At 52.1% G+C, this 12,123-nt stretch overlaps 1 protein-coding gene across 1 annotated transcript in view; it reads right to left on the bottom strand.

Annotated features, from left to right (window-relative positions):
* Positions 1-12,123, bottom strand: part of SMPD3 (sphingomyelin phosphodiesterase 3) — a 77,482-nt gene that overhangs the window by 44,122 nt on the left and 21,237 nt on the right. The gene's annotated exons all lie outside the window — the stretch shown is intronic.

Here is a 12,123-nt window from a genome sequence, read left to right as displayed (position 1 = left end):
CAGCGAGTTCTGCCCCAGTGGGGAATCGGCTGGGCGTCACCGGCTGCCACTATGGGAGGGTGGGGGTGGCTGCTGGTCAGCATTCAGGTGGGGAGAGAGAATGAAGCAAGTTTAAGACCAGCGAGAAGAGACCATGTTGTTGTACTGCTCTACAGCCAGAATGCCCCTGTGGGCATGGAGGAGGGCAGTGCCCAGGCAAAGCAGGCCTGTGTATAGCCCTTAGGGGGTCAGACCTGCAGGGAAGGTCAACACAGCGCCCCTCCCCACCCGACCCCAAAGCCCAGGCCTGTCTTCCTGCCAGGACCACCTCAGTCCAGTTATCAGAGATGGGCACAAACTCCTTACGCTCCTGATACTTCTGCTGTGGGGTTGGAATAGGGTGCTCTAGTTATGGGGATCATGCTGCCTGGCCAGATAGGAGCCCAGCGCTGGGGTCTGAGCACTCCCTGACACCCTCCACTATCCCCTGTCAAAGTGACCACTACAGTTTAGGCTGGAGGCCTGGCTTGTGTGGCCCAGACCAGCCCTTGTCTGGATTCCCTGCTTAGGGCCCCTCTTCTCCTCCCCTTATAGGCACGGGTGGAGAGATGGGAAGTGAGGCGTGGGAGGGGACGGGAGAGGGAAGGGAGCTGCTGGCCAGCTAGGCTGCTCACAGGAATCGAGGCTGGGCCGGTAGGTAGAAGCGATGATGAGTAATCAGAGAAGGTGAAGCCCATGCCCAGCAATGAGGAACTCACAGCCGACATGTACAGCATCCTTATAAAACTAGCCGGGCCACTAAAGCAAGCCCCATGCTTTACCTCGGTTTTTAACTCTGGAAAATGGAGCTTCTAATGCCTTCTCTGCTTTGCCCTGGTGCCACCCAGGGGAAGTTACTATGGTCGCCTGGGGAACCCAGGGCAGTGGGATGGCCATCAAGAAATGCTGAGGGCTAGAAGGAGGGTGGGAGTTGGGGGCTAGGAATGGAAATGATAGACATGAAAAATTCCTAGGCTTGGGTCTGGCTCATCAGGTTTTGAGACAGGGTGGCTGGGAGGCCAGTGTGCCTTGAGCAGAAATGATGGTGTTTTGTGACCAATGAGTTTGAGCAGCCAAGGGACATTTGCTGAGAAGAGAAATGAGCCAAAGATGGCACTGTGGGGAGGGTCTGCATGTGGAACCAGTGAGGAAATGAGACAGGGAAAGAGGAGTTAGGAAGATGCTGGGAAAGTGCACTGCACTGGAGGCCAGGCAGGCAGGGGCAGTTGCTGGTCAGAGCTGGGCCCAGCCAGATGAGACTGGAGGAGATCTGGGGCACCTTTCTGGGAAAGGAATAAGGAGGAGGGGAGGGTGTCAGCTGCACATTACAAGGGATGAATGGATGATGAGGACATGGAAGAAAATTTTGCTAACTGTCCAGGTACCCTCACAGCAGCCCATTAAGAACCATGAGTGCCCTTGGCCCAGTGCCCGGAGCCAAGATATACTGCCATTCCTGACTGCCAGAGTGGGCAGGGAGGAAGCCAGGATGACAGCTGCCAAGTCCTACACGTGATCAAACCACCTAACACCAAACATGCACAAAAGGTCAAGATCAGAAAATTCAACAGATTTCCAGCCACATCTACCTCCCAAAATGTAGCTGGAATCCAGAAGTAAACAAAATGCACCTCTGAACAAAATAACTGCCACAGCACCTCCAATAGTAGCGTGCTTTGCTTTGTAAGGAGAGACCCTAAAGCCCTCACTCAGAGCCAACCTGCTTTTATTTAACACACAGTTCTGACAAACATTGTAACTTGGTTTCAATTTTTAAAAAAATCACACCCAAAAGATAAAGAACAAGGTAAGTAGCTCTGCAAATCTCAAATGTGTAAAATCATCACAGTGAGGAATTGGCCTAGGAAGGCTCCCAATTCCCACTCAAGACTAATATTCTGCGATTCCCATATTTTTGTAAATAGGGTCCCCCAGTTATAAGACCTGGAAAAATAATATTCCATCTCCGTTGCTTAAGAAGGCAGGGCCATGGGCCGGCCCGGTGGCTCAGATGGTTGGAGCTCTGTGCTCCTAAAGCTGAGGTCACGGGTTCGATTCCCACATGGGCCAGGGAGCTGCACCCTCTACAGCTAAGTTGTGAACAATGGCTTTCCTTGGAGCTGGGCTGCCGTCAGCAGCAGGAGGTTGGCGTGGGCGTGTGCTGCTGTGGGCTGCCATGTGCTGCCAGGAGCAGCAGGTGGCCAGTGTGAGTGGCCGGCAGCCTGCGAGAGCTGCCGTGAGCTACTGTGAGCCGACAACCTGTGAGCAACTGCCTCAGCCAAGGGGACGGGGGCGGGGGGGAGCACAAGGCTCATACTAGCAGCATGGGCCAGGGGAGCAGTGTCTTACACAACTAGACTGAGAAAAAGCAGCTTGAAAGGGGGGGTGGGGGGGACGAGGCGGAAGAAGGGGGGAAAAAGAAGGCAGTGCCATGTATGGTACCTGCCAGGAAGTTGCGCTTTGAAAAGTTTTGGCTGTTGAAGAGGGAATGGAACCACATTTATTGAGCACCCTATGTACTCACCATCGTAGGTACATAAACCTCCTAATAATCTTACAAGTAACTATTATCTTTACCATTTATGGAAAACAATACAGACTTCAAGAGCTGAAGTGATTTGTCCCAGCTCACACTGTGAATGCTTTTTCCCTGTCATCCTCTGCTTCCCTCCGGTTTTCGGCAGAGTGCTGGTATGCAATGCCTGTTCTGACATCAAATGGACCTACTGGGCCTGCGCTCAGGGGATGGGTGGTGGTGATGCTCTCACTGTCTCATCAGCTCACTCATGATTTTGCCTCGGCCTTCACAGTTTTGGCCATGCTGCAGGCCGGGGAGGTTGGGGGAGTACCAGCCCCCCTCCTGCCTCTGAATCCAGGACGAAGCTCCCTCCCCTTGTGGGTAGACCTCAAGTGGTAGAGTCCTTGCAGCTGGAAGATAAACAGATAGCTGCGAGAGCCCCATCACAAGGGGTAGTTTTGTGAACCCCATCTTCCAGGGGAAATTACTCCTGAAGGACTTTGATGGTGACAGGCTCTGTTTTTTCATTCTTTAATCATTAAGAAAAATACACCCATTTCAGTTTATTCAAAACAGTGGAAAATCATTGAGATTTTTCCTGTGTAAAGGTCAAACTATAAAAAGATAAGTGGATTCAGAGAAATCCAGGCTAGTCATGAAAATGTGGCAGTGTATTAAACTGGATCCCAAAATAAGGATTTATTCCTCTTTTTGGAAACAGCTCATAATAATCCCCTCACTACTCTCTTCCCAGTGTGTGTTAAATTCCAGATTTTAGATTCAAGGACATGAAGTAAGCAAGTTTTCAATGGGAAGAGCGTGGGCTGTACAGACTGGGGTCCTGGATCAGAATCTCTGAGCAGCTGCTACACACCAAGAGTGAACCCCAGAGCAAGTATCCTCACTGTCCTGAGCCTCAGTTCCCTCGTCTGCGAAACGGGGAGGAACCCCGGCTTCCCACGCTGAGAACCTTCCCCTCCATTCCGTCCGTGACTTCCCCCTGAGAGGCGCACAGATGAGGCCTGGCGTGGCCTGCTGGCAATATGGACTCTGACCTCGGCCCAGAGACAGGCCCCTGCTCTGGCCACTTTCCCGCCTCTGGCTACCGACATCCTCGGACTGATAGGCTGTGCTGTGTGTGGACGTAGGTGAGCTGTGCAGTCCTGGCAGCTGGAAGATAAACAAGGAGCTGCGAGAGCCCCATCACCAGGGTGTTTAAAGGGGGCACTTGGTCATTGAACTGCTTTTGTGAAGCCAAGCAAGTGATGGGGGAATGATAGAGTATTTTGAAAACACAGCCTGGACAGTAAAATCCTCGCTTTGCTCTTTATTGTTTAAGAACTTGGAGAAAATCTTTAAGAGTGTCCTTGGGGAGATAAGGAACAGCTGTGTCCCCTCTTTATCAAATCAAGTCTCCATCGCTCAATTTTGTGCAGCCCTGCCTGTGGTGTAGGCCCAGCCTATCTCTCTCGCCGCAGCCTGCCCACTGGTGGGAAGAGGAGGGGATTGGGGATTTGGGAGTCAGGTTTCGTGGTGGCAGTCCCTCAGCCTGGGAGCCAAGCCCCACAAATGGGAGCTGACTCTTGTTTCCTGATTTGTGTTAGGAAATCAAGTAGGAACAGAATGGCATATGCAAAAATCTGTAGGGGAGAGCACTGGCTTTTGGGTCTGGTCAACAGAGAGGGTATGAGGGAGGCTGCAGCAGCCTGAGACTGCAGATATCAGATGGAGAGTGCCAGGTCTCATTTGTGTCCCAGAAGGTCACACTGGCTGCAGGTGGGGAAGGCTCAGAGGCAGCAAGGCCAGGCAGAAGGTTGCCTTGGTCACCCAGGGGATGCAGGAGACAATGAATCTGGGGGATGATGCACTAGTGAGTGGGCACCATGGAGGGTAAGGGAGCCCCTGGCCTGGGCACTGGGTGGGTGGGGAGACCTCCAGATGAGACGAGATGGGAGGACTGCTATGCATTTGGGCGTCTCTGGTGGGTCAGGGTGAGGCAGGTACCAACTGAGGTGCCTGAGGGGCTTCTAGCTGGACGTGCCCATGAGAGCAGGGGACACAAAAGTGCACAGTTAGGGAGAGAATCAAGTCAGAGATAGAACAGTGAACGAGGCTGGCACACAGGTGGCTGGTAGGCCAAAGAGTGAACAAGCTGCCCCGGGGAGAGTGCACAGTGAGACCCAAAGAGCGCCGGGAAGAAGCTCCAGAAATCACTGACATTCAAGTTCGAGGAAACACTCTGTGGAGAAGCCTAAGGAGCTGGTTGAGAGGTGGCTGGAAAAGCATGGGGTCAGTGGGGACCCCAAGATGAAGTCTGCGGGGGTGGGGGCAGCAGGTTGCCTTAGAGGCTGGGCTCACAGCTGGGCTAACCTGGGGGTGATCAAGAAGAATTCCACCCGATCAGCGATGCTGACGTTTGTGCTGTGGTTTCAGCCGACCGTCTTTCTGGTAGAAGTTTCAACGGGGCTTCTGGGGGGTTCCAGGAAATCTGTCTATGAAAACTATCTTGCATCTTAAATTTTCTCTCTGCTAGGACTTTTTAAATTTAGGTAATCTGAAAAGCGTAACCACGGCTACTGTGTTTATATTATTTTAATCTTGACTTTAAAAAATATTTATAACAGATGCTTATTTTTAAACAGTAACATGAAATTCTACTTTACTATCTTTTATACTCTTCGGATGAAGAGCCTAATTTAAAAGCGCTATAAATTAGATATGTAATTTGTAGACTCTTGGAGAGTGTACCTCTTCAGTATTTTTTCTCTTTTAGGTCACAGAGATCTGTCTTAGACCATTACGTGTTTAATGTGACATGCTCTGCTTTGCAAAGTAGGAGAGAAAGGGGAGCTTTGGGCTCAGATATAGCAGCTTTGCCCCCAAATGTGTTCAACAGCCTGATTTAGCTCTGAAATGATTGATTATTCATTGGGCAGCTATTTAGAGTTCATCGCATCAGACTCAAACTGACAATCTATGCAGGGCAAGGGCTGCTAGGCGAGCCCAGGCAGAACCAAATGGAACCTGAATGGAGCTGTGGATTCTGCCTTGGGGTGGCCCCGAGACCAGACCTGCATTTAGAGAAGTAACAAGGATGCGTCCCCACTGTGCCTGGTGATCAGGCATGTGCCAGTTACTTCCTGCTGGGCCGGTCAGAGGGGACACCTTGCTGTGAGTGAAAGCTCTCATGGGGCAGGGCTCAAAGCCAGGCCTTTTTCCCTGCTAGGTGCCTCCCTTCTTATCTGCCCTTGACCCCTGCAGTCCCTCCCCATCTCCCCCTCCCCAGGGCCTCAGATCCTAGCTGTCCCAGGCCTACGCTCCTCATCCCCTCTTCCCTCCACAGGTCATTGCAGCTGCCCCAGCAAGGTTTGCCCCCAAGCCTGGCTGAGCTCATCCAGCATATCACTGACAAACTGCAAAGTCTAAGCCTAAACCCACTGTCACCTTCTCCTAACCCTGGCAGGTTTCCTCTGAATGGCACCACCCATCTCATCCCCTCATTCTGCCTCCTCTTTGTATGCTTAGCAAACAGTTTACCTTGGCAGGTTCAACAGGAAGCAATAACACTGCTAAAGCCAGGCGCTTGATGGACCTTTTATTTCTGAAGCTGTGTGTGTGTAGGTAGGTGTGTCTCAGGTGGGTGTTTAAGTTTCCAGGCTGAAGTTATTGCGTCCCGTGCTAAAAGGAGCAGCCCGTGGGGCTTCAGGCCCTGTCGACCAGTGTGTCAGAGCACTGGCAATACTATATTCCGGGGGCACCTTGGCTGCTCCTAGGGTCTGCCTTGTCCAAGCCCAGGTGGGAGGCCTGTGTCCTGGGAAGATGCCTCGGTCCCCACAAGAGCTCCGTGGCTGGGAAGCTTCCCATGGATTGCGGGGGACACTCATTCACAGACCCTGTACCCAAAGGCTCTTTGTTGTGGCTGCTGTCGTTTCTGCCCAGACCCCAGTTCGGGGCTGGCACACCCATCTGCTAGATGCTGGGCCTGTCTCACAGCTGCGTCCTTCCCTGGGAATTGCCCTCAGCAGAGGTGAACTGTGTCGCTCAAGGTTAAGGCCCCTCCTGGAGTTGGGCCTGTGGCCAAAGACTGGCTGATGGGGAGGGGCAATAGGGCCAGGCCCCTTAGCCTCCACTTGGGACAACTCTGAGGGGCCATCTCAGCCCCTGAGTTCCCTCCAGAACACTAAGGCCTCAGGAGCAGTCACATTCTGGGTCAGTTTCTTCCTCTGCCTGATCCTGTCTTCTTCACTTCCATGCACTCACCATCAAATCTGCACACAACCCGCGGAACCCAGTCTAAGACAGCTGCCATGGCTTAGCTAAGAAGGACGCTGGGCTGACGCTCAGCCCCTCATCTCCTCCAGTCCCACGCTGGCCATGTGCGCTGGGGCTGCTGATGTGCTGCAATTGTTCTGTTACGTTCAGGACTCCCTAAGAGGTCACTTGGGAAACAGTTGTTTTTGGACTTGAACTTAGGAAAAACTGTGCTTCTTTGGGCCTTTGGTCTGTGTTTGATTTGTGTTTATGTTACTAATACCAGCAGTTGGGGAAGAGCTTGGGTTTTCTCTGCTTTGGCTGCTTAGGAATCTCGGAGCCCAGCCTGAGGCCCATGTGTTGCAAGGCAGCCTGGCGTCTTCTGAGTTCCCTTAACACACCTTCCTCACGATTATTGTTTGTGTTGTTTTGCTGTATCACACAGCTCTCTCTGAGCTGCCTCAAAGTCAGGAGGTGGGGTATAAACAACTAAACACATACAGACAGCCATAGGGTTGTCTTGTCAGACGGACCTGGATGCTGGGTCCCAGCTCTGGGATATTTGCTAAGTCACAGTTTCTCTACACCATAGTTTCTTCAGCCAAGGAGTAGGACTGATGCCTGCATCACAGAATTAGTTTGAAGATATGTACAATAAGCACATGCCTGGTCTGTATCAAGTGCTCACTAAATCGTAGGCCTTAATGACACTTTTTTATGAATTCGTGTTGTTCTCAAGGACCTGCCCTTCCATGGGTTCAGATTTTTCTCCCTCTTTCCGGTCGTATTGGCTGTCGGCCAAGATGCATTTCTAGCCTGTGGGGTTTTGCTTTGTTGTGGGAGAAAGATGCCCAGCCAGGCACCCACAGCTCTCAGTAGACTGTGTGGACCAGCAGAAGAGACAGTGCAGAGGTTCACTGATTGTGTAATCCAGGCAGGTGGGTACACAATTAAAACGCCCACGATATAAACGAGCACCTACTTGGCTGGAGAAACACTAAAAATAAAACTCTCTATGTAAACTGAGCCTTCGTAAAATGAAAAAAGGGTTGTAGATGAGAGACTGGTGATGAGTAATTTAACCAAGACGATGTAAATGTAGGCCTTTGAATACTTTAAATATAGCCATCTGATATAAAAAGAATTGCACTAAATATTTTAAAGCTGAGATCTTTCCTAGGGTGAGAGACTCACTTTCCTGATGGGGACATGTTCCCCAAAAGGCAAGTGGGGAAGGCAACAATAACGTCCATGTTGGCACCACACCCCACTCCAGGCAGCTGAGGAGGATTCTATGCATTTGTCGTCTACCCTAGCACCCCATATGCCACATGTTACTGTGCAAACCCAGTTGGAACCCATATTGGAACAGAAAAGCTCATTTCAAAGGGGAGGTGGCTTGGGAAAGAAAGTCTTCCTTTTGCTCATTACTAAAGTCACCTGCGGCGCCTGGCTCTGTCTCCTCAGAAATGCCACATGGGCCTGCACCGTAGTCTGGAGCTCATCAGAGGTGAGTGTGAAAATGGAGTTCCTTGTCTTTCTTGGAAATGAGGAGTCTGAAGCAGGGAACCATCCCTGAGCCAGATCTAGGACAGGCCTCCTGGGTGCATCTTCCTTGGGAAGACAGGGTGACGGTGGAAGGCAGGATGCTGAGGAGGGGCTCAAGGGCAGGATGGAGAGCGGGTGGCATGAGGGCAAAGCTGGGCACAGAGCAGGCCCTGGATGACCTATTTGTAGGAGTGGGCCTCAGGAAAGGGGGAGTGGGGAGGAAGTAGGGGCAGGCTGGGGGCAGAGCAAGTGTCTGGGTGGGCCGTTGAGTCCTGGAGGTGTGAGGGATGCTGGCCAGCACCCCTGGCTGCTGTAGGAGGGGCCAGGTGGGTCTCGCAGGAAGTTGCCTCGGAGCTGGTGTGATCACCACTGAGACAGGGAGAAGCCCTGGAGCCTGTGCCCTGCCGGGACTGACTGCAGCTCTGAGACATGGACCGAGCATATTAACCAGCCTCAGGAGTTGGGCTCAGACTTCAGGAACCTTTCTGTGTGGCATCAGTCAGTGTAAGACGGACAGTCGATGTCTGGGGGACCAGGGACCCCCTGCTCTCTCATCCACAAGTAGCCCCTTGTCTACCACATATGGGGACAGTGTCCCCCTCAATGCACAGCCTGAAGAAGGAGGCAGCATGGGGCTGCATTTTCAGTCTCTTTCAGCATCTAATGACTTTTTAAAAACCTGTTACCTACACATTTCCTTGCACCTCCAGAGTTTTGATGAGTGAGAAAACCCATGTACGTGACCTTCCTCTCTATAACAAGAAGCTTCTTCCCTTCCTATGGAAGACAGAGGGTCAGAGAAGACTAAGGACCCCTCCCCCTGCCCAACATCACATGGAAGCCTCCGGGTCCAGTTCTGAGCAGTGGCTGGTACACTTCCCCACGTGACGATGGTGATGGTGAAGCACACAGCCTTATTCCTAAAATGAGTATAAGGACAATCATGATAAAGACAGCACCAGGGAGTGGAGGAGAGAACGGACTCGGGAGCCAGACTACCTGCGCCCACAGCGCTGCACGTCTCTCACTAGCTGTGGGAATCTGGAGGCCACTTGCCTTCTTCATGCCGTGCTCCCTCACCTGTGAAATGGGACTCCATGTAGCTAATGATGGAACGTGCTTAGAAGGGTACCTGGCATGTGGTCATGTCCTTACCTTTTATCATCACCGTTCTCACTAGTGATACCGTTACTGTAGGTGTGAGGCCTTTTCATGTACTGTGCCATTTCAATCTCACACTCCTTAAGGGAGAAGGTAGGATTATTATTATCTCACTCTTCAGACGAGGAAACTGAGACTCAGAGACTTGCTCAAAGACACCCAGCCTGATATGGAGCCTGTATGCTTGCCCGCCAGCTAAACCTGGCGAGGCTGAACAGCCTGGTTACACAGGGTGAACAGGAAAGCTTCACCACTACCTGACAGACCTCCCATTATCCTTGCCCAGTGGGATGGGAGGTTTTATCACCTCTACTTAATGCAGGTAGATAATGGCCAAGCGAGTTAAGTGGCTCCTGCACAGGCTTGCCTCCAGCTAAGCTGCTTTTGAGCCAGCTGAACAGGACCGCTCTTCAAAATCACATTTTAACTACTCGGCTGCCTCCATTGTTGTGTGCACGGAGGCAGCTGCCCCACACGCCACCCCACTTGGCGCGTGGCAATGATTAATGAGGATATTCTGTGCTCACGTGAGGCCTCTCAGAACATTTTGCAAGCACTAATTAAGCTTCACGGTGGTGGCTCAGGTAGGTGGGGGCCCTGGATCCACCTTACATGTCTTCAGCTAATGCAGAAAGAGACCAGATCACTCCCCCAGCAAGCCATGGCCTTTAGCTGGCCAGGCCCCAGTGGGCATTCCCTGTCCCTGGAATTTGGCCAAAATCATTTGCAGAGAAAAGACTCCCTCACTGTCCTTCCAGACTTCAAAATAATAACTAGCATGCAGAGGCCGTCTCCCATTTGAGCGAGGCCCAGGCCAACAGCTCCATGGCTGGATCCTACCTGGTGCCCACCCACTGGCCCACCTACGTTACCTAGGGCCTAATGTAGCTCACGGCCTGCACCTGCCAGCTTATCATAGCCTACCACACCTGTACCTGGGGTCTTAGGGGCAGGCCTGTCCCTGCAACACTATCTGCACAGTAACCCCACCCTCTGTCCCTCACCTGTTTCACCCTTATCCCCAACTCTGCCCTCACACATCTGCCACCTGCTTGCTGCAGCTGTGACATCCTGGAGTTTGTGGAGAGGCAGGCAGAGACTGCATCACTCGGTAAAGAGCTTGGGCTTCCACCCAAGGATAAGGGGGAACCACAAAAGGGAGGGACACGATCAGATTTGTGCTTTGGGGAGACATGTCTGTGGTGAGGGGTGGGGAGGCCAGGGGAGCAGACGGGACTCCTGTTGGCTGTGTCAGTGGATGGAGAGAAGGGGTTTGAGGGGCATTTAGAAAAGGGATCGACAGGATTTGGTGACTACCTAGAGGCAGGCAAGAGGGAGACGGAGGAGCCCTAGATGGACTTCCTGGCCACTAGACAGAGCCCCTCCACTGGGCATTTGTGCCCTGTATGTGCAGTACGAGGCTTCGTAAATGTGTAACACACTTGGCCATGTTAGTGCAAACCAGCTCGGAGAAGCCATGTCAGGTAGAGCTGCCGGGTCCAAACCCCACTCCTGTGACTGCCATCTCCCAGGCAGCACCATCCTTCCGGCTGGGCCAGGGAATGAGACCCGACACTCAGAGCTCAGCCTCCATCCCTGGGTGGTGGACATTCTTGGGCACCACGGAGTTTGACCCACACACAAGTCTGGGGGTGGACATTTGCTCTCCATTTAATGGACAAAACCCAGGCTCAAGGGTTACGTGACCTGCCTGTTGTAGGCTAAATAGTAGCCCCTGAGAGATATCCATCCCTGGAACCTGTGACAATGTTACCTCATATGGCAAAAGGAACTCTGCAGGTGTGATTACGTTAATGCTCTTGAGCGGAGGTCATCCAGGTGGGCCCAGTGTAATTACAGGGGTCCTTATAAGAGGGAGGCCAGAACAGCGAAGGTGGGAAAAGGTGATGGTAATAGAAGCAATGTGCTTTGAAGATGGAGGAAGGAGCCACAAGCTGAGGAATACAGGCAGCCTCTAGAAGCTACAAAAAGCAGGAAAATGGATTCTCCCCTGAAGCTCCCAGGAGAAACACCAGCCTGCTGACACTTCGATTTTAAGCCAGTGAAATTAATTTTGGACTTCTAACCTCCCAAACTGTAAGATAATAAATTCCTCAGCATGATCCAGCTACAACAGAAACCCTCCGTAGGAGCTGCGATTTATTCTGGGTGAGGGAAAAGGTTTGTTTTGATTCTGCAGAGGCTCTCACAAAATCTCTCCCTGCCCAGAACTAGGACAGCGTAGTCGCTGGGCCTGGCCCTCATTTGCACTATGACCTGGGGCAGGGGCTTGGGTAAGACAGAGATAAACCCCTGAAAAGGGGCTGGAAGAGTGTGTGGGGGGCAGAGGGTAGGAGTGTGTTCAGAGGAGAAAAACAAGCACTTAGCTGTTGTCACAAAGGCATGGGCTCCAGCCGGAGGCCCCCCGTGAGGGAAGAACTGGTGGTGAGGCATTCTGCCCGCTCCTGAGGGTTTCTGTTGTAGTCTGATGATTCCAGGGTTTGGGGGAGAAGGGAAAGGAACTTTCTCCTTAGCCACACGCCTGAAATGACTCCTTTTAACCTCCAGGGAACAGAGAGGAATCTCTGCCTCCCGTGGACGTAACTGCCATGGAGAGGTGAGCTGGG

The sequence above is a fragment of the Rhinolophus sinicus genome, linkage group LG11 (assembly GCF_036562045.2).
Source record: "Rhinolophus sinicus isolate RSC01 linkage group LG11, ASM3656204v1, whole genome shotgun sequence".
NCBI lineage: Eukaryota > Metazoa > Chordata > Mammalia > Chiroptera > Rhinolophidae > Rhinolophus > Rhinolophus sinicus.
The sequence above is the reverse complement of the archived record's forward strand: the minus strand, read 5'-3'. Positions and strand labels throughout refer to the sequence as shown.